This window comes from Struthio camelus, chromosome 1 (assembly GCF_040807025.1).
Source record: "Struthio camelus isolate bStrCam1 chromosome 1, bStrCam1.hap1, whole genome shotgun sequence".
Classification (NCBI taxonomy): Eukaryota; Metazoa; Chordata; class Aves; order Struthioniformes; family Struthionidae; genus Struthio; species Struthio camelus.
In genome coordinates, this window is record NC_090942.1 from 117,935,883 (window position 1) to 117,958,722 (window position 22,840).

The window sequence follows — 22,840 nt, forward strand, 5'->3', positions numbered from 1 at the left end:
GTCATAGCTAGTACAAGTTATGCTGGTGTTTTCTGTGATGTAAGCGTTTAATGGGAATTGGTTTGTACTAGCTTTTCATCTCAAAGCTGAAGCACCATCCAAATGGTAACACAACCATACATGATTCAGAGGTCGTTGCATTTGAACTAGAGATCTGAAAGGAGGAAAAGGCACCGCGCTGCATAACCAGTGGCTTAATCAAGAATCACAGTCAGGTTGACTCCGAGGAATTCATTTAGGCATGTTTTATGTTCTCCAGTGCCTCAGACATAGTTATAAGAGAAGAAATGTAAAATCAGCAAGTACCCTTTTTGTTACATTTTTTAGAAGAACAAGTGAAGATGATGTGCAACACTTCCATCTACAATGAAGAAGAGAAAAGCCACAGGAACTAGGATATACAGTTAGGACTAAAAAAATGGAACAGAGGAATCACCTCCCACAGGCTGTCACTGTAAGGAAGGAATCAGGTACAACTTAGTAACTTTGCTTTAAAGCCATTCTAGGTTAAAACATGTACACTTTCATTTTTATTTATAGACTTTAAATATATTTTTGTGCCTGGTATACTCTGGTAATGCCCCCATTGGGAGGTAAAGAAGGTAGAAACCTTGAAGCATGCTGTGGTCTTACCCTAACCTGGAACACAGCTTTGCACACTCATATCCTTGCCAATTCTCACCCAGCATCTCACCCACCTTTTCTTGGCACAAGGTTTTATATCCTCAAATTCCTTGGACCCCAATCAGTCAGACCACAGACCGGGGCAGAGCACGGAAACAACATTACTTTCCTTTCCTCCGTCTACAATCTCCTCTGAGCAAAAAGAGACCAAATTGTTTTGATGGTACTGCTTGGCCTTGCACTGACCTCTCCTTCCAACCGACAGGTATTGACTCAATTGTGGACTCTCGTTTGGCTGAAGAGAAAGCCCTGGGCGGGCGATTCTCCTCATTCCTCTCCAGAGGAGCGGAGGGGCCAGAGCTGAGCCCCACTCCCATGCCTCGAGGGCTCTCAGCTGCTGAGGCCACGGCCCATGGCGATGCCGGCTCAGCCCGTGCCTCCCCCATCACCGGCCCCGCTGGGGATGTGCTTTGTGGTGGTGTCGTGCACGGGCTACCACCGTGCTGCTGACGCTCAACCCCCACCAACTCCTTGCTCTCAGACTCAGATACATCTGACTTTACAGCCTCCCCAATAGCTATCCAAGATTAGTAGCTGAGTTTGATCTATGCAGACTTTCATCCAATCTACGTAAAAGGAAAGTGATGCCAGTTAGCAGGAAGTCGTCTTTTAAATGCCCATTCTGTTGACCATTTCCTCCAGTTAATGGCACACTTCTCTTCAACTACTATCCAAAAGGTGTCTAACTGCTCTCATCTCTCCAATAAGTTTAGGTGTGAAATCCTGGTGCATAAATGGAAACTTTTGCTCGTAGGTTTAGTGGGGCCAAAATAATTTCAAATAAGCATCACTGAGTAAAAGCATTTTTCATTTGATGTAGAATTTGTAATACTACTAACTGATACCATTCCGGTTATTTATTGCCTTGGTACTTTTTAATGAGACTACTTCAAAGCACTCGTGGCACTGTAACACTCTGAATTTCTTGGATTAATGAAAGAAGGCATATTCTGTGGAAAAAGATGTTTTAAAACTTTGTTTAAAAGAAAACAGTTTTCTGTGAAGAAATATTTAAGGTTTGACTGAAAAGAAAAGCTCCAGCTTTCTTTTTCTTAGGGTGCCTGTAATTTTCTCCTGACTTTTTTTTCCACTAGAAAAAGGGAAGGGAACGGGGGAAGAAAAGGAAGAAACTAGAGAATCAAACACCAAAAAAAAAAAAAACAAACAAAACCCTCTTTAGTTTGAATCTAGTTCAATACACATTATTCAGTTTTAGAAAGAGGAAAAGGAAGAAAAGCACATTAAAACACACAAGAAGACTTTTCTCTTTAAAAAAAATATTGCAAATGTTTTGACCAGCTCTACATAAAATTATTAGGTGATTCAAAGACATGTAGCAATTATCCAGAACAATATATATCTCGACATTATAAAAAGATACATATATCTCTATTGGGCCAGATGAAATGAATATGTTGAATGTGTGCAAAGTAACTGCTCTAAAGAGACAACTGCGTTGTCAATGCAGCTAACCAAAGTATACGATATTGTCAATAAAATGTCAGCTATTCACAGATATTTATCCAATAAACATATTCATGCATTTCAGTCTTACTGCATCTTGTCTAACTGACACACCAACTAAACTGATAATTAAAAAATACAGAATTCATTATGTCATGCCAGCATGAGATATAGAACGGCCTGTTTAATCTGGTTATTACTCAATGAACTAAATTTTTGTGAAATCCACCCAAGATGCAAATGACTTCTTCACAAGAGCTCAAAATTATTTTACTGTTGCAAGCAGCAATCTAATTCCCAGTGAAGGGAGTGGTCTGGCAAGCAATGTGGAAACAAGCCTTTTCCTTTTGGGGAGCCAGTGGTCACATTCTACTAATAAAAATAAACGTGTAGTTGTGGTTGAAGAGACATTTAATAAGAGAAAGCTGCTTAAATGAAAAAGTGCAAGAATTGTTGCTCCGTATGTATTTAATCTGAGAATTTCATAATATCTCAGAAGAAATCAAAAGACAAGAGTTCCCTTTCTATCTTATATACAAATTTCTTCATTAACAAGTCAGCCACATCAAATATACATATAGATATATACATATGTATACATAAAACATGTCAGCAGAAAGTTTCCATTCCTGCAGACAGTTCTCTGAGCACAGCTAAGCGCATGAAAAGGTAGTTAGCAAGACCGTAGATATAGCTTGAGATCTGCATTCAGATCAATCTCCAGGTGTCAATCTTGTAAAGACACACATACACTAAAATTTTAAGTTGTACAAGAAAGACCACTGATGTGAGAGGGACTGTTGGTCTGACTAAAATACACTTATGTTGAAGCTGGAACAGTTTGGGTCTAAACTTTTCTTTATTTTATAACAGTATCTTTTCCAGTTTAAGGCTAGAAATGTGTCAAAATCAAGGGACTAGACTAGGAAGAGATCTCATTCTAACTGTAGCAAATACTATACAAGAAATGCAAACCGCTGAATAGAGAGCATTGCTACTATTGGTATCTTCCAATTCAGTTTCAGTAATAAGGAAGCATCTGCCATTTCTTCTACCAAATAGTTAAAATTAATCACTATTAAAGGAAAAAAAAATACAAGAATCTAAAAAAACCCTAATTTCAAGCCAAACTAAAGTTAGGTAAAACCCATTCACTTACTATAACTCTAGATTTTACAGTTCTTTTAGATAAATCAAAGGAAAATTAGCAACCACCATTAACACACAGAGCATGCAGTTTGAATACTTCAGAAAAAAGGTACAGACAATTCTGTTTCTATATTGAAGCATTTGAAATGCAGGCCATATCCTCCTGAAGGTGAGCAAGCAGTATAGCCTTTGAACCTGCAAAGCTGGTCTTCCATTCTGACTGCAGAAGTCACAGAATGCATGAGAGAGAGAGTAGACAATACCAGCATGTCTCACAACGTCAACGCACATACGTTTAGACTCACATATATTTGCACCTAGGTGTAAAAATAAGTTAACATGGTAAAACATTTTATGGATCATAAACTTCCTTGTTAAAGAAAAAGCATGAGCTATAGAACTTTAGCTTAATTTGTTACCCCATGTGCTTACTGTTCAATTGTGACATTACATGGCTTTGTTGAAACTGAAATGAAAAATGCTATTTCAAAGAGTTTAAACCTGATAGGTTTTGATGGCAGAAATAAAAGAAACAAATAAAAGATTCTAAGGCAGGAAATGCTGAGATTCTAGAAGATTAAGGAAGGAACAAAAAATTAATGGGACTTTAGTCACTAAGATTATGTAAATTGTGCAAAATCTGTCACTACTGGCAAAAGAGACAACAGAAAATGGCTAGCACTCAGTCTTGAGTTGTTCAGGTAAAAAGAAGTCTGCACATTAATTTCAGTGAGAGTTGAATGAAGCTGTATGTTTCTATAAAAAAGCTGAAAAACAGTCACACTCAATTTCCCTGCAGATCTTTTATAAAAAGAAGAGGCCATTCTGCTCCACTGACTTAAAAACGTTAGGAAAATACTGGATTATCACAAAAAAGAAAAGAACTGTCATTGACACCCTCATCTATCTTGTTCCTTTGCAACCATTTAAACCAGAGAAAAATACTACGTAAAATATTATCAGATCAGAAATGTTTTTTTGCATTGACTTTTAAAATAGATCAGCTAAAAATAATACAAATCATTCCTTTCCAGTTCCAAACAAATCACACTCATAACATTTTTCAGCTATGGTATAGTGCTTCCTCTTTTCCCCTAACATCTTCAGCAAATTGTAAAATTTCTTAGGCCAGTAGACTTGATACATATACTCAAAGACTTTGCTAGATTAGGGTTGGAAACTGCATTACTGTGAACAAGTTATTGAAAGAAAAATAAAAAAAAAATTTCCAAGACACAGCTTGAGCAATCTCAATAAATAAATGTAGAATATATTGTTGGAAAGCTAAGGGCTTAGTTTTTTGCAGGGTAGGAACTCATAGAGGAGAAACATCAATGATAAGGGATTCTGCTCCTTTGAAAATTACTATTAATAATTACAAGGCATACCAATATATAACCAACATGGTGGAATTTGTCAGGTTCTGCTAAATAAGATGTCCTCCTTCTATCAGAAAATACTTACCCAGATAAACACAGCATATTTATCTTAAGTAGCTGAACTGTATATCAGATAGCATAGAAAGAAAACACAATACATTTTTCAGAACTGAGTTATACTTTGGAGAAAATCCACTTCAGAGTCCCAAGAGCTGAAACACACTTTCAGGAGGTCAGCAGTTTATATGTATGCATTTGGTCCCTTTCAGAATATCATATTTTTTTCTTCCTACCTGCATCACTGGAATTAAAAAATGCAATTAAAATAGTCATTATGTATTAAGGTGATACATTGCTTGACCCAGTTCATACCGAAGGAGAAGCTGTTGTGCGTGTTTCCTGGCTGGTGTTTGCACATTTGTTTTGTCATGCTCTGCCCTGCTCCAAACCATGGGCATATACATGGCTAGTGAGACTGGTGAGTTCAGTTTCGGTACCTTCTCTACTCACAAAAACACTAACTGTTTCAAAAAAGTCATCCCCGAGCTTAGAAAGCCACATTTTACAAGACAGGCCTAGAAGGTTAATAAAGAAAGCTTCCACTAGTTGGGAGCTAGACCGAGGCTGAGTGCTGAGGCGGTGCAGCGAAACGCTACTTTTGCCCTGGGGCCAGGTCAAGGTACCTGCTGGGACTTGGAGATCCTCTTCCCTTTGGCTGTTGTGTCAGGAGAGTCCATGCGGGGATGAGCGTTCAGGAGCGACGGGTCACTTCCCACCCCGTCTCCGCAGATAAGGAGGAGTCCTCTACTCCACACTTGTGGGCTTTACACAGAAGGACAGGGCTGAACAGGTTGGCAGAAGAACGCTTAATTGCTTCAGGTACCTTTCAGATAGTTTTTTTCCTCCTCTTTTGTATAAGCTGTGCAATATCACCCATGAAATATGTACATAAATTAATTCACTACTAATTAAAAAATCTGGGCTAACTGATCTTAACTTGGGCCTGGAAAATCTTGAAAACATTGCATTCTCAGTGGTTTTGTGGCATGGAGAAAGGTAGCAGACATACTGTTAACAAACTTTTTTGTCGATTTTCTGGAAGTGTTTTGAAGGTGGGTAAAAAGCACTGGGGTCAGTGGTTAAATGACCACACAAATCCACTTTCATGTAGAGGAAATTCAGCAGGGTAATTTCACCATCACTTTGTAGTACAGGGAAAAAAAATCCATGCCACTGTAGTTCTCTCATCCCTTGCAAATTATGTATTAGGCCCTGAAACAAGGGTCAGAACTGAAGTTGTAGCATACAAAATAACACAAAGATCTTGACTATGGCCCTAAAAATTCAAGCCATAGTAAATGCCACATTATGGCCAAGGAGCAAATCTATTACAGGGGAAAAGAAAAGTAAAAAAAAATTGATCCATTGAATCCTTCAGATTATTAGATTTTAGTACTGCTAATCACAAATAAGTAAAATTTAGCTCTATAAGATATTGAGCCATCCATTATAAAGCCCAATTTTTGTTATTGACAAACAGGTTTTTCCTGATAAGATACAAAACTGCTGCAATCTTACTCCTGCTTCCTCTGGCTCAGAAGCTAAGAACATTCTGTTTTAAGAAAAAAAGATATCTTCTTAGCTGAATAACACTGAGTGTTTACTTGGCCTTTACAAGTTAGCACCAGGTATTGTTAACTCCTACTATGCAGTGATGAAACGGACGGCACTCACGGGTGTGGATTGCTTCAGAGGTCCCTTGTTGTGCATAGATATGAGTATATTGTGCCTAGGGGGTCACATGATTTTTTTGATTAAAAAACTGTGGACAAGATATTTGCTCAAGAGCAAATCTGAGTTTAGGCAAGCATCTGAAAATATTGTTCCCAAACTTATCGTTAAATATTGCTATCCGATTTCCACACAGAAAAGGCAGCAATCTAGAACTTCTTTAACTCATCCAAAACACCCTGGGACAAGGTAATCAGCAGCAACAGCAAAAGCCTCTGACATGTTCTATTTCCCTCTTTGTACCAAATTCTTACAAAACCTGCTTTCCTTCAGTCACCACTGGAAAGTGCATGAGCACAAGAAGCAGGCACAGCTGAGCCCAGGTTTTCCTAGTCAACAGAGCTCTTTTATTTAAAATTCTGCACCCTTCATCATGTAAATTACAGGTTACAGATGCTGTTGAGCTGTTTGGGAGGTCTGGCCTCAGGTGTGGCAGAGAACATTCAATTTGCCCTTGGATTCTCCTGCGTATCTGCTACCATTTGACTGACACAACCCATTCTCTCCAGCTGCTTTCAGGTAGACCTTTGAGAGGCCACAGTTTAGGCAAACAGGTTTCAAAGGCACTCATGAAACAGAGAGCTGTGCCATTTTGCAATGGCTGTGTAACTGCTGTGCTGGCTTTACGAGAGCTACAAAGTGTGGGGATTTTTCTTAGCTCTTCTCCACTTGAAGAGTGGAAACGACCACATCAGGCACTCCCAGCTCTGGCTTATGTTTGACACAGTCACTACGGCTCACACAGGTACTACTAGCAGATTAGGTACCACAACACAGAGACTCTTCAGCACCGTCCAAGATATGCATGAGCTTTTGCTAAGCATTTAAAGACAGAAAGGCGAGGAGAAAGGAGTTGGACCGCTGGAACGGCTATCCTTGATCTGTTAAGCTTTGTGGTATGTCAGCTGCAAAGGACTTACATAACCATATCCTCATTTTTTTAATTGACTGGAGGGAGGGGAAAACATTTTCTTAGTACCACTGGGAGTTAATTAGCAGGGCCAAAATCACTACCTCAGTCTTTCCACTGGGGGCTTCTGCATGGCTTCAGCCTCCCACTGTACACAACTCTACACCTCAGCCAGCATCAATAGGAATTCATGCTTTAATTTAGAAATATCCCATACTTTCTATGGGGTGCAGCTATTTTAAAGTAAACAAAAGTTTAGTGAGCAGATGATATGTTACAGCATCCAGAGACCGAATGTTTATACTAATTCCTGGGGGGCTGCACTTAAGTGGGAGACAATGAGAGGGTGTAAAATGTTTTAGTGTTGTTTTCTGAATATGTCAGCCTCGTGCACAGAAGAGTTCAATGGCTACAGTAGAACCCCTGTGACCGCTGCACAGCGAAAAGGATCACTTACCATTTCCATCGTCAACTAGTTTATTTGCCGTAACGACCACACTGGACTGACATGCAAAGATGGGATGTCTGTTAGTCACATCGAGCCTCAGTGTCTCAGAGAAAACTTCTATTTGAGAGAACATTGACCTTATTTACAACCAGCTTGAATTTCAAAATAATTGTGCCTCCCTCACAAGACAGCTTTACTTCCTTATATTTTCCTATTCTCTTTGTAATCCAGTTGGAATAGTTGGAGCAGCCTCAAGGCTGCTCTGAATCCATCTGATTTGGTTCCTATGCTGAAAGCGCTCCTCAGGATTTTCATGCAGGGCTGCATCCCAAGGGGACGAGATGTTTTGGTCATGCTCATTAGCTCATCTTTTCCCTCTGGGGTGTCTGAGTGCTGCAGGCAGGGGCTTTGCAGTGGGTGGTGAAAACTCCTTGTAAAGTCATGCCGTGCTGGGGAAGCACGCAGACTATCTGGAAAGGCTGAAGAGCAACTCCTACGTTAATAAAATGACTGAACTGAGGAGCAAAAGAAGGGAAATGTCATTTACTAGTGCTCCCCAGTGAAGCTGAAAATACTGAAATCATAGCATATGTTTTCTCTCTTCTTAAAGACTGTAGATTATTACAGGCAGACTTTATTGTGGTCTGTAATTTTGGTTTTCTACTTTTGACTATGCCAAACAGCATTTCTTTGTTTTGTTCAAACAGCAATCGAGAATGGTATATTATCAAGTCACAGTGCTGTGACCTTTGGATCTAAAGTGAATATTCTAGCTACTTGGAGCCAATACCTATATTAAATTCTAATGTTGGAGGAAGGGTGAAAGGCAGGGGAAGTGTTTTTTAAGTTGTCTTGCAATGCTGAAGCTCAGTTCTTCATTTCTGCTCAAGATTTATCAATTTTGACTACAGATTTTACAGGGATGTTGTAACAAGGGCATTCCATTTATTTTGGTCAACAGCCAGCCAGTTAAACTTCTAAGCAGCTGAGTGGAACTGGATGAACATATGGGCTCAACATGTCTTAAAATAAAAAAAAAAAAAATTTAATACCTTCTCCTCCAGTCTAGGTATGGTATAAATAAACAGTTAAAATATTTTTGATTTTGACATACACAGGGAAGAAAGAGAGAGACTGTAAGAGAAGCACGTTTCTGAAAGAGAATAATAATTCCTACCTACAGGATGATTAAATGCTTCAATTTTCTAATTAAGTTCCTTCCCAGGAGAATACCTAGCAATGTTGGATAACTTTCATACAAAATGTCTAAACATATTTTTTAATAAGTAAACAAAAAAATCCCACAGGGAAATGAATCTCTGATTCTTAAATATGCTATAATCTACCACCCTCTCAACATCTGCTTTTGTCAGCCTCTTTCCTTATTGCAATAGAAGTAAAAAGTAACATCCACGTTTCTCCATCTCCCAAAATATGCTCTACTGACTTCAACTGCAGTAGGTGGAGGATCCTGTCTAGGCATCTCATCAAGTTAGGTCCATGGCCAATTGTCTTCTTTTTTCTATTGTCCTACCGCAAAACAGTACATCTGGGAAGTACTATTTGCATCAGTATCTGACTTCCAGTTCTTAATATGTTGATAACATAAAAGTGGAGTAAAGCACTGTAAAGTTTAAGATCATCAAAAAACAATCAAAAATTGAATGGAAAAAGAGATCGCTTCTCTACACTGAACCAATAACTGAATAACAGTTTCACATGTACTATATTAAAGGCAGACTAGAATGGGCTTTGCCTGAGGCACGCTGAGGATGTACTTGAACAACTATTTTTTGATGACTGTATGGACATATACAGTCAGTATCTCTAATTGTTGTTGTCAGAGTTGTGCCAACATAGCAATTTGTTTTCTTTTTTAGGGGAGACAGGAGACAGAGGGGAAAAGGACTGACCTACATTTCATTCAGATCACCTTCCCATTACATCTCCCTGTCTAAGTACATAAACACTTGTCCCAAAACAATAGAAGGGATAATGCAGAAAAATACATGTGACTGGAGAAAGGGAAGGAGACATTTCTTAAACAGGACTGCTGTTGAAAGTCAAGCCATGACCTTAGAATCTAGAAGACCTTAATTCCAATATATTTTAAACTTAGCCTAGGAGATCTTGATACTTTAGGGGATAGGAAAAGGGAAGGAAAGCATGGAACAAAGATACTGAATTTCTTCAGCACTCTATGGCCCACCAAAAGTCAGGTCAATAACAGCTTTATCGCTTCCCATGCCAATATTCTTAATTTGGACTAGAAAAGGAGCAGTGCTGCAAAAAAATTTTTTTTGAACCAAACCTATTCTTATGAGTATAGCTGATTGGTTGCATCTCTGTGAAGCCTGAAAGGCATGGACTCTATTACACACAGAGTAATTTGAAGAATATAGCCAAAATTTTTCCCTTTTTAGCAGCATAACCAAAATGCTTCTTGTTCTCTCTATAGTGAAGAAAGAGATTGGCACTTCCCAAAGGCTGATTTTGAAGACATAAGGTTTGAACTGCCACCTGTAGTTGCTTATTAAGAATGCATATATAAAAGGTTACATCATGCAGGCATTCCCAGAATTCACTGGGCTTTGAACACTCTTCCTCAGCTGCACCTACTATATGAACCAAAAAGGGTAATTCCAGACTACAGATCTGTTCATGTTAATGCTGATGATAGCAAAGTGCCCCAAGGAACATTCATAGCCGTTTTTTGCCCACATGCAGTTCACTAATTTGAACATCATACTTTACTAAAGGACTTACTTAAGCTCACAATGAGAGATAGACGTGAAGATAGCTTAGTCAAGGTCACACAAATTCTAGTAACGGCAGTAGCAGAAGTTTAGGCAGCTAACTAATCTTTTTGGCTTAAATGTGTTTTAGGTATTCCCGTGTAGATCATAGGATCTTTTGTTGTCTTTCTTTGTGCAAGCTTGTCTTTCCTTCTGCAGGCTGTTGAGACTAGCCAGCAAAGAAAGGTTTCATTTAGTGCCAGTTGCGATAGGGGTTTTGGGAAACACAGTTATTAATGAGTATTTATGTGAGTCTGTGCATAGATCCACTCCTTCCAACGAGAACATGAGATTTTCAGATATGAAGTGAGCTTTAGCCTGTATTCTTATCTGATTTTAGTTTAAGCTGGAAATCTATCGTTGTGAAACTTAAATGCTTGGAAATTAAAATGCATCTATCTGTACTATAATCACAGAGTGTATATAGAAATATTTTCATTAATTTCTGATCTGTCTGTTTAACAGCAGCTTAGTTGTCTGATAACGTAACGAGACAAATTAAATCCTGCTTCAGGCAGTACACAGACCACATTACTCAAAAAGAGAAATTAAAAACTGTTCAACATCTTTTATTACTGTGAATTTAACCTGTAGAACAACTTCACTGTTTTAGTTCACATATTTAACTTTATTATAGAGGAGAAGGAAAATGTCTTGTGGTCAGAACATTTTTTTTTTGGAAAAAAAAATCTATTATTTATTCCACTATTCCTCAGCTATCCCACCAGCAAAATGGGAATATTATTACCGCTCACTTCATAAGGTGCTGGGAATATTAATTTCTAATTTATCCCATCTGAGGAGGGCAAAAAGTACTTCCTTCCCTCAAAAAGGTTTTGAGATTAATGAATGGAGAATGTCATATATGGAGCTAAGCAGGGTTAAGCTTTTGAAGGTAGAGACAATAATTATAGCAGAACCTGCAAACGTGACAGAAATTGTAGTATATATTTCATTGGCCTGGATCGTGTCTCTTTTGCTTATAGCATAATTAGGCACAAACCTACTTTAAACATTGCAAATAATGCAAAATTGCTTAACTTTACTGAGTATGTTCAACACAGGCTATCACTGTGTCCGTTGGAACATCATTTCTGTAGTATAGCACAGGGTTTACTTTTTTGGCATAAATTATATTCACAATAAACACCAAAAATGCACAGTACAAAGAAATTTAGCATACCTCTCAAGACCTCTGTCTTGTAGTTTACCCCACATACATGGCGTTGATGGCCTGCAGTCTTGATCACACAAAGCTCTGAGTGGTAAGCACCACTGCAGCGGTGCTCTGTAGTGCTGTCAGAGCTTTCACAGAGTGCTCTGTCAAGCTCATTTGATATATCTTTTAAAGTTGGCACTAATCAGAGTGTTGCTGCACCATGTGTCACTGCACAGTATGGACAAATTCCCTGCAAACTCATGGAGAGGGAGGAATAAGTCAATACTGTAGTGCTGGGTTAAAATGGAAGGGTAATTTCTGAACTGAAATCATGTGGCATCTTTTAATGGTTAGTTTTAAGTCATTGCCCGCCCCTCCCCCCAACATAATGCAGAAATACATGCTGCCGCTTCATTGGCATTTCTTCTGAGTGTAAACGTGAGCTAAAATTAGGCAGCACACTTCCGAGGATTCTCACAAAGGTAGAGCGCACTTTTTCAATGCACTTAAATGGAATCAAACTATGACTTTGAGCAGTACAGAAAATATTTATTCCCATTTTGGAGCAGAGAATCTTTGTAGCGCGAATCCACCAATAGGAACCAGTTAGAAAACAAAACTATTTGCAGAAAAGACGTGCTAGAGAGGTAAGGGAAAACAATGCAGAAATATGAAAGAGAGAAAAAGAAAACTAGAATTTAGGAAGTGGCATAAAAATAATAAATTGCAATTGTGACATGAAGAGAGGGTAAATCTTTAGTCTTGATGGACAGTACAAATCTGATGTACATCTTCTAACTGGATTCTTGAATTCATTCATTTGTATTGGGTTGATATGATTAAATGCAGCTATTTGTCAGCTCCATGATACAAGCAAAACAAACTAAATGCCAATAATGGAAATCTAATTTGAAAGATGGAGACATAGATACCTTTCAGAAACAAAGGCCGTGAAGGAATCAGAATGATGATAGCATGCAGTTTTGAATAAGGTGTACATTGCAAATACAGTAACAATAGTATCATTTTGTTTATCATATAAGGAAAGGGAAAGCCATAAATGATATTACAGAATAGCAGATACAAGTATTCACAGAAAGGGCTACTTTCTATTCTCTATATTTGCTATTCAACCTGTCATTAGTCCAAATAAAGCCAGTAAAACTCCACTGTAGATATCAACAAAATGAGATTTAGCTGTGCAAGAGTGGATAGCTGACTTCCCAGACAACTGGCCTTCCATAAAGTTTGGAAATAGGTTCCAAGATGTTTCTCTGAGCAAAATAAAATTTGCATCAGTCTGATTTCCCATGTAGTTCACCTTTAGGTATATACTGCCTTCCTCAAAATATTACTATAACTCCTACAAATCTTCAGAATATTATATAGGATTTCATATTGAACAGTGTCATCAGCTACAGAACATAGGACTACACAGGATGAAATTTTCAGAACAAATCTTCAACAGTAATAAAGGACAGATGAAGATGAAGTAGTATGATGAATCTCCAGTGTTTGTACCTTGTAATGCTGCTTTCAAAAGGAACAGAACATCTATAATGAACTCCTTGTTTCTGGTGAATTAACAACCCACCTATAGCCTTTTCTTTTTCAAAATATAGACATGAATCAAACTCTGGAGGTGTAATAAAGAACTGGTAACTCTTTTTTCCTTCCTACCCTCCCTTTCATTTTTGTAAATCTCAGAACTTCAGTCTCCTTGAAGAAGTTTCAATATTAACACATCAGTTCACAATAAACGATAACGTCATTCTTGCTTCTCTATTCTCCATCTCAATCTCTTGCAAGTCGAGCTAAATTACACTCTTTGTCTCAAAAACACCAGAACACCTTCTCTCCCTGCCTCCCCACCAAATGAAATGAAATGCTTCCTGAACAGTGAAAAAAAGACAGTAGAGCTAAATATTTACATTTTATCAAGAAACATTTACCCTCTGAACCATATAAAAATTATTCTTCGCTATATCTCCCTAATTCTCTGTGCTCCCTGAGAAATTATTTTCCAAGCAAAATCAAAGTGATCATCACTTTTCATTGATTAAACTCATTATATTTCTTTTTAAGAAATGTTTAAAGAATCTGGCAATTGTTTGGCTGTTCATAAGAATAAGAGCTAGTCTGAAACAAAGTAGGAGGAAAGGATGGGATATTTCAGGAAGAATTAAGAGCTATTTCACCTTCATTCGTGATACATTTCCGAAACAAGAAGGTAAACTGCAGAAAAGCATTCTTCATGTCAGGCAGCAATCAAGCAAGTACAGCAACTGGTTAGCCATCATGGCCTAGTCCTTCAGGATCTGCTCTGCTTCGAGCACTCCTGTAATGATGCTGGCTATGGCAGACCATCTGCTGACATTAGGAGCAGTTTCTCCCCATCTCAATACTGTGGCAGAGACCCTTCAGACCCAATGAAAAGCACAATGTGACTCTGGTTTAGGAGTATAATTAGTATTCAGGATAAGGCTGAGAAGTGGATGTTTTAGGTTATGCAAGGATGAGTGATTCTGCTGACCACTGTGGAGAATATCCACATCTGTATGACTTCCACTGAAGTTACTGAAATTAAGCTTGCTCACCCTAATGCACACACTTTTTTTCCGAATATCACAAGAAGGGCTGTAGCTATGACTGACTGAACCTACCCATGTATGCACAGGCCCTAAAGTTTTAGTGAGTTTTGGCTAAGGAATATGTCTGTTTGCTGTTTGCCTAAGTATGAACTAGCAGAGACCTACCTTCTACTGGCATATTTATTTTGTGTAAATAAAGGAAAAAGCATTTGTTTCTGACCCAGCTTTATTCTGACACAATATAAATTTGCACTGCTAGCAAATGACTACCTGCAGCAATCGGGAAGAGGCCGAGGATGTTCGGTTTCTTCCATTCACTGATAAAAGCAACTAAACACCTTAGAAAAATTATGCTAATGCAGTTAAATACTTTTTTTAAACAGAAATACTCATTTTTCTAACTTTAGATCTTTGGAAGTTATAAAATACAACTCTTTAGTGACTTGCTTCTACTCTTGAGCATATTCTGTTGTACTACTATGATACTGAAGCTTCTGAAGTTTCTTAGGTAGTGTTTATATCCAAGAACATTTTAGGCTGGCCTCCAGCTACAATTGGTTTTCTAGAAGTATTTCACTGGATAATATGCTTTTTTCTCTTCTTTTTTTTTTCTTTTTCTTTCTTACTCCTAGTATTTGACTAAAATGCATTAGCAAAACACATTTAAATTCTTGATATATACTACTATTTATTCCCAAACAGTTTAGATTATTGTTTTTAGGTCAAATATAATGGAAACTTTTCTGTCCATCCATTAAAGGGATGAAGATGGGTAAAGAAATATCAGCTGACACTGTGAACTACGTTTTGATTACCACACTCAAACAGTTATTCCCTTCTAGAGAATCTTATAGTACAAACATATAATAGCATATAATAGGAAATTAAAGAAATCATTAATGACAATAAATTTCACTGCATGCAAAAGAATATAAAAATGCAATGTAAATTCTTTCTGATGTAGACTCCAGGCAGATAGTACAATTCAGTGGTTACCACACTAAAGCAATAGTCAGCTTTGCATCAAATGAAAAATTTGTGTAGAACTACAGAATCACAATGGATGCATTTTACCATCAGGCAAAGCATTTGTCAGAGGAACAGAAACTTTCTGTGTGTTTGTCCAATTTCTTTGCAGTTGTAATTAAGCATTGCCACCCATTGCATGTCACATCATATAATTATACATTCCTCCCTCAGATTTCGCTTTCTGCACACCCATCTCTTAATCTAAACTGTCTTAACATAATTAATTGCAAAAGAGTCTTAGTATTGTGGCTTGTTATGCAAAGGAGCAGTTGGTTGCTACAGAGGGTGATAGACAAGTGCCGATGCATGTGCTTCCAAGCAACAACTCCACATAAAATCTTACGTAGTTAAAATAAAACAGAGGTGTACTTATCCATAGCTATCCAGCACTCAAAAATTTTTAGCAATGGCATCAACTTAAAATTACAATGATGAGCCTTATTTTCAACCCTCTCTTCACTCAAATCAAATCAAGACTCATCCCTCTGCTCAACTTTGTGTTTTTAGTATGTATTTTTAAAGCTCCGGCTAAATAACTGAATGACAGACTGGAATGAACATATTTTAATCAAACATCAATTTAAAACACTTTTTAGTAACAAGAAGAAAAAAAGGAGTACTTGGGCATTTCCAAAAGATTAAGTAACTTATCCCAATCAGATGTTCACAGACAAGTAACACCACAAAAAATATTTTTTCCCTTTGCCAGATTACTTCAGAAGACGTCCTTAAATATAGTCACCAAACCAAACACATGCCATCTAACCTTGGTTCAAGTTCCTCGAAGAGTTTCCAACTTGAACCTAGTTAACTGCAGTTCACCTCATGGAAAAGAATGACTATTTTACCTCAGAATGTCTTTGCCATGAATCACAGGTGGATACTCTCAACAGCTATTTATTTTGAAAGCAGAGAAAGTTTCTCTGCCGAACTCCATGGGAAGTGGTTCAAATAGTCTCTAATACGAGCTACATGTAGGTTAATTTGCTACTGCAGGCCAGAGCCCTAAATTACCAGGGCTTTGCAGCTGTAGGAAACCTTCCATTCTTCAAGGCTGGCCAAAGAAATCAGTTTAAAAGCCGCAGTACTACCTACCTTGTGCTCTCCCTTCTTTCCCTCCATATATGATTTGAAGACAAGGTTGAAAGCTCATTAACAAAAATTTATAAGATGTGGGCCTGAATGCTTGTACATACCTTCTGTAGTTACTAGTAGTTCTGCAGTAGACTCGCTACTGAATACCGTCAAAGTGAACAAACGTAGAGAGAAAAATCTCTGCAGGGAAGACATGCAGGATGAAACAAAATTGTGGAAATAGTAGATAGAATAACAAGAAAGTGGATTGTTACTTTTCAGTCCTGAGAATAAGTAAATCATTAGAACAATTTTACTAAGGACATGGTTCATTATGTCTTACTTGAAGTTTTAAAACCAGGATACATTTCTGCAAGATGTGCAGCAGTCGTGGGCTAAGCATGCTATAGAGAACCCGTGGAGAGATTCTACGGCCTGTGTCATGTAGAGATCACATTCACTGGCCCTCCTGGTCTGAATATTTCTGTGTACTTAAATAGAATTGTCTTTAGAAGCACACAAGGGTCTAAACTCTAATTTTATTTGGCAGTTTTCTTAGCTTTCTGTAGAATAAGCTTGCAGAAAAAAAATCTTTGCAGTCAAAAGAAAATTTGGATGTATTCTGCAGTCCACTTCATAATTTAGAAAGCTGATTTTATTATTAAGAACCTCAGAAAAGGTCCACCATAGCCAAACTACTGGATCATTTATGATTATTGTTGTTATTAAACAGGAAAGAGGCTGAAGACTTTAATGTGGATTGTTTTTTTGTTTGTTTGTTTGTTTTAAAAAGACCTAGATAAGGAATAAAGTCTAGAACTAAGTAGGTAACTGTCCTAATCTTTGACAAAATTTGCTTAAACTTAAATCCTTCGCTTTCTCACTCCCACCTATACTCAGCCATACTCATCTACCTTTTCATCCCCATTGTTTTCACCTCTCTATTGGAAAGAAATAAAGTAGTAGAACTTCTGTGCTATACTAGAACTATATGCTAGTCCCAAACAGGGTAGTAATGGGTGCTGCGCATTTCCAAATAACTTTTTCCTCACAAAAAGTTTGTCTCTCCTCCTCTGTGTACTTCACCCTTTTTTTCTCCTTGTTGTCAGAAACAAAAACAAGTACCTCTTCTATGGAAAAGAATCGTATAAATACAGAAAATACAGAATACAGGAGATGTATATCCCCTTGGCAGCCCATTGGGAAGGCTACACTGAGGCTAAATAAATAGGATTCTTTTCTCTTGCACTCTAAACATGGATTCCTAAGTGTGTTAGGCCTTAATCAAATTAAGGAATGACTTCTATATTAGTCCCTGAACACCCTAATCTCAGAAAGTCTCATTTCTCTTGGTGTTCTCATCAGTTCATCCAGCTGATGCCCTACAAATGAAAACATCCTGCTAGGGCATTCTTTTGGGAGTTTTTAACTAATGCTATTTAGCTTTGAAAAATTATTTGTTTCCTTAACTTCCAAATCACTGAGAATCATAGCTTTTGTTTAGAAAGTAATGTCCTATTTCTCCTGATTTTGGCGGGGGGGGGGGGGAGGGGATAGCCTTTGAAAAGGTGAACCATAAGCATTTCAACATCATGAGAAAAGGGAGAAGAATTTTCAAATTCTTAATTTAGAAGTCTCTACTTTAAGCCACTCTTAGAGTCTGAGTCCTGGCTCATGAGGTCTGCACGGTCCAGGTTAGCCATAACACCCAGAGCAGGCTCGGCTCTCACTGAGCTGAAGCAACCTGCCCTGTCACAGCTGTCTCCTCAAACAAACCTACCCTCACCAAAGCATCCCACTTCCGTGGGGTACTTCAACTTCCCTTGACCCAGGATGAGTCAAACTCATAGCAATTAGGTTGTGCAACCCCCTTACCAAGTGCTGCCATTTTAGGTGTCTTCCACCACGAAGTAGACCTCCTACAAGTCAAATTGCTTGGCATGTTCCTTATTCACTTAGGTGGAGAGCACAGGGAAGTGATGAGTGCCAGTTCTGACAATGAACTGCTTTCACTGCAATTTCCATCATATTCTCCAAACATCTCTGCACAAATTTTGTCTCTTGTCTGTAGCTAAATTTTGCTTTATGAAAGTGATTTTTACAATAATGTTAAATTACAATTGTTTGCTTTTGATAAGTAGCAAGAGGGAATTAACTCAATTTTAATTTCTGTAAGTCGGTTTATGCAATTACAAACATCCAGTTCTACATAAAGCATTAATCCTGAAATGATTCAGTGTCTTTGGACTAGGGTCTTTTTGTTTTGTATTTGCTATGTCCCTTTAATAATTAGCTACAGAGAATACTGCATAGAATGTTTATATTTATTTTCTACAGGATATTCAAATCTGTGTTTATAGGCAAAAGAGAAGGATATAAACATAGTAAATCCAGGAAACTCACAAATGAGAAAAGCAAAAGTAGTTTTAAAGAAAATGGTTTAATGACTTTTGTTCAAATATTTATTCTTCATTTTCCTCTTTTGATCACATGATAGATACAGACTTTCTGCACTCCTCTCCGGTCTGATGCATTCTAAACTTTGCAGACCTGAGAGCCTGGAAAATGGAAAACTTAGTGATTTACTGAAATGATTATAATGTTCTTAGGTCAGTTCATCATGTTCCTGGCTTTTGTCTTGGTTTTCTGTGTAGACATGCAGAGTTCAAATTTGTGACAAGCAGCATTTAATAACTTGCATCTGTCCACTTTTGCTAATTTAGCAAGTTGTTGCTCCATTTTGGCCAACAACCTCAGATGGTCTAAACCACTCAAAACATTCTTAGTATTTTGTTTATCACATTCGAGAGAAGCTATAGGCAAAGCGAGGGAAGTATTTTTGATTGCTGAAGTCAACACTTATGTCATGATCCACGTGGCAGCTGGTAGCTTCCAAAAAATATATATAAAGCTGCAAGTCTCACACTGAAGTCCTGCTAAATTAACTTTCTTGGATCAACTTTTAACTGTCCTTTCATTTATCAACAGCTTGATAAACATATTCAACTGTTAAAATGAGAAACATGATGAAAAGAATGTGATTTTGGATGAGGAGAAGATACAAAGCATTGCAGTCACATGCTTAATCATCATGGAGGAATTAGAAAATTTGGAAAGAAGATTATAGGTTGCAAAACTAACAAACAGAAACTGAGAAATGCAATCAAAAGGGACCTTATACAGTGATTAGAACAAATGAGACTCATTCATCTTTGCATTTTTCCTCTAATGTAAGGGCTTACATGTGCATAACTGGAATTACTTGGTAGTATTCAGGTCCATTATTCTACCTCAAATACAAAAACAAGCTTTATTGACATTGGTAGTAGTTATGACTTTGCTGTGTATCTTGCTGATCTGATAGAAAAAGTCATGTGAACATGACAAAGGTTTCAGAGGAGCCACATACTAAAATGTGTAGCTGCTGCTTCTTGAATTATTCTGATTGCACTCAAAGTTTTCAGAGCATGTTTGTTTTATTTTTCTCCTTTGCCTCCTAAATGAATAGAGTGGAAACTGATGCTGTTTTCATTCTGTGCCATCTTGTGCTTTTAGTGTTTCCGAAACCAGCAAACAACTAACGACTGAAGAGTGCTGACACACAGTAATTGCTCAATAGAGACACTTTTGATGTGGAGAGAATTTGCTTTTTAAGGCAGTGGGAGAAAGACAGTGCAAATACCAGTTGTGCTCGGTGGGATTTCTAGTGGTTGACTACCTACTGGACATTACTGACATCATCAAAGTCACTGAGACCCACTAGTCACTTCCCCGAAGAAATACAGGCGATTCATATCTAGTTTTCACAATAATCTTCTGAGCTGGGATTTAAATCAAGAAAAGCAGAAAGTTGTTTAAGGAAGCAACGGTCAGTCTGGGGGAAATGCCAGCCTTCTTAGGCACAGCAAGTAACCTCAGTGAATCTGAAGTGACTGTTTTTTTGTGGGAAAATGCTTTCCAATATGCAGAGCTTATTAGCGAATTAAGGCCAAAGGACATAAACCTTTAGGTACCACAGGGTGCAGTACTCAGCTCCAGGGGTAGCCCCACAAAAGCCAGTGGGGTTGTTTTTAATGTGAGAGCTCTTACAAGTAAATATTTGCCAAGACATTTCCATTTTTGCAAACCTTTGCCAATCAAAACTCCTTTGGCATCAACTTCTATAAGCAGGCACTAACCTATTAGCCCTGGTAAAACTTGCAGCACACTTAGGATACAAAAGTAGTATATGGAAAATACAAATATGACATTCTTCATACTTTCTAGAAAAAAAAAAAAAGCCCTCATATGCAGTAATTAAACAGAAATCTGTGTTTAACAATGCCTTTGATGTTATTGTTTAACAGTATCTTGCATTTTGCAGATGTTGCCAGATCTAGTCTTTCTAAAGTATGTTAATTTGGTTTGTCTCTTCTAACAGGGCAATCTTGCCTCCTTCTCTCCGTCAACTGAGTAGACATAAAAATGAGGCAAAATTAAAATCCACTGTAACCTGGGAGAAGCCATCAACTGACGTGATATTGAAACAGTTGGAAATATGATCTCACAAATTTTGCAGAGGTAGCTTTGAAAAGTATCTTATTCTGCTGGCTCTATTTATGTAAAAAAGAGGATAAACCAGGTGAGTAACAGTGGTTTAAACGTCTATCTTTACAGCGTACTTCAAAGGAGATGGTAGAAACTAGAATACTTCTTAGTATTATTAAACAAAAATCAGAAGGCAAATTAGTGCCATATTTCTCCATATGAGAAAAATAATTTGGTGATTAACAAACACAGCTGAAGTCTGATTTTTGTCGGTAGTGCTTTCTGATATAACAGAAACAGACTTCAGTGACATTTTTGCTTGTGTAAAAATCAAGGCAATAAGGACCTCAACACTCAATCCCATATTTTATTCCCTAGGTGCTCAGGGATGATTCTGCCACCTTATGTTTCTTAAGTAAATATTTTGTTCTAAATATGCTTGCTAATTAATAACCAAGAAGATGATTGCATACAGCATACTTAAGAGTGTTATTCCCCTTTGGTAATGCTCAAATCATTTTATTTCTTAATAGGACTTAAGGCTATGCTTACGTGCCTTGTTCTGTAGATCTGGACCTTAAACTGGGTAGTAGTTACGTGAAGAAGGCTTACCTAGAAAAACAGAGTCTGGAACTAAGCTTGCAGAGACTTACCTGGGTGTCATTTATACACTGTGGCTGCCTAACAATTTTAGTGATGCTGATCAGAGCATGCAGTGTAAATCATAGGCATAAGCCTGTTTGGGTTACTAGTCATACCCTACCGAGCCAAGATGCATAAGTCAAACGAAACTAAGTCTTACCTCAAGTATTAACTTAATCACAGGTATACATGCATGTCAAATTGGTTTCCATTGTGGAAGGCTTATTACTGACGGACACCCAGTTTGAAAAGTCCGTTGTTTTTTTGTAATTTTAGCAGCTGTCTCTTATTTTTAACTTACTGGGAAAGCTGTAGGATTTGTTCATGTTTAACTTGGCCTCCTGAGTGTTCATCTCGGGCCATTGAAGCTCACTCAGAAATATTTGGAGTGGACTGTAAAAATAGGAATTAAAAGTGTGCTTGGTAGCCTCAGCTTCCTAGTACATGGAATTCTTTCTCACAACTGTATTTGACAGACTTGGAAATTGTTAGCAGCAGAAAGGACAGCAAGCACTTCTGTCAAGTCTTGTTTAAAAGGAGATCCTTTATTTGAATGCAGGCTGAAGCCAGTTTGCAAAATGAAGTGCTCACTAAATAGGAAAGAAAACTTTAACCTACCAGATATGTGCAAAAAGATAGCTTTGAGGAACCATGCACTACATCATTTTCATCTTAAATAAGTTCTTAGTAACAGACTCCACAAATCCATATTTTCCTTGCTTGGGCTGCCATACATACTTATTGCATGTTTTGACAACTGCAAGAATGAGTGGATACTGGAGGATCTTCCCACAGGAGGACCTAGAGCTCTGGGGTAGGAAACTCCTGTGATCTGAGTTCTAGCATTTCTCTCCTGCAGAATGCCATCTCCTATGGAAACTGGCATGACCATACCTTGAATCTTCAGATATTGCCACTGAAAAACAGAGAGGTGATATTTCCACTAAAGAAAGGTCACATAACATCAGGGTTGGTGCTCCTATCTTTCCCTCTTCCACATGGGATGAGTAGGATCCAACTTTCTTTCTTCGAAGCCATTAAAATAGCCCTAGTGTATCTTAAAAAGCTTCAGGATCAAAGGCAAGTCAAATCCAATGCGGTTTAATACTTGTGAATCTCTGGAACTTCTTTTGGGTTCACTAAGCTTGTTTTAACTTGTGAAATATTTTTCCTTTAATTAAAACCCATATTTCCCAGC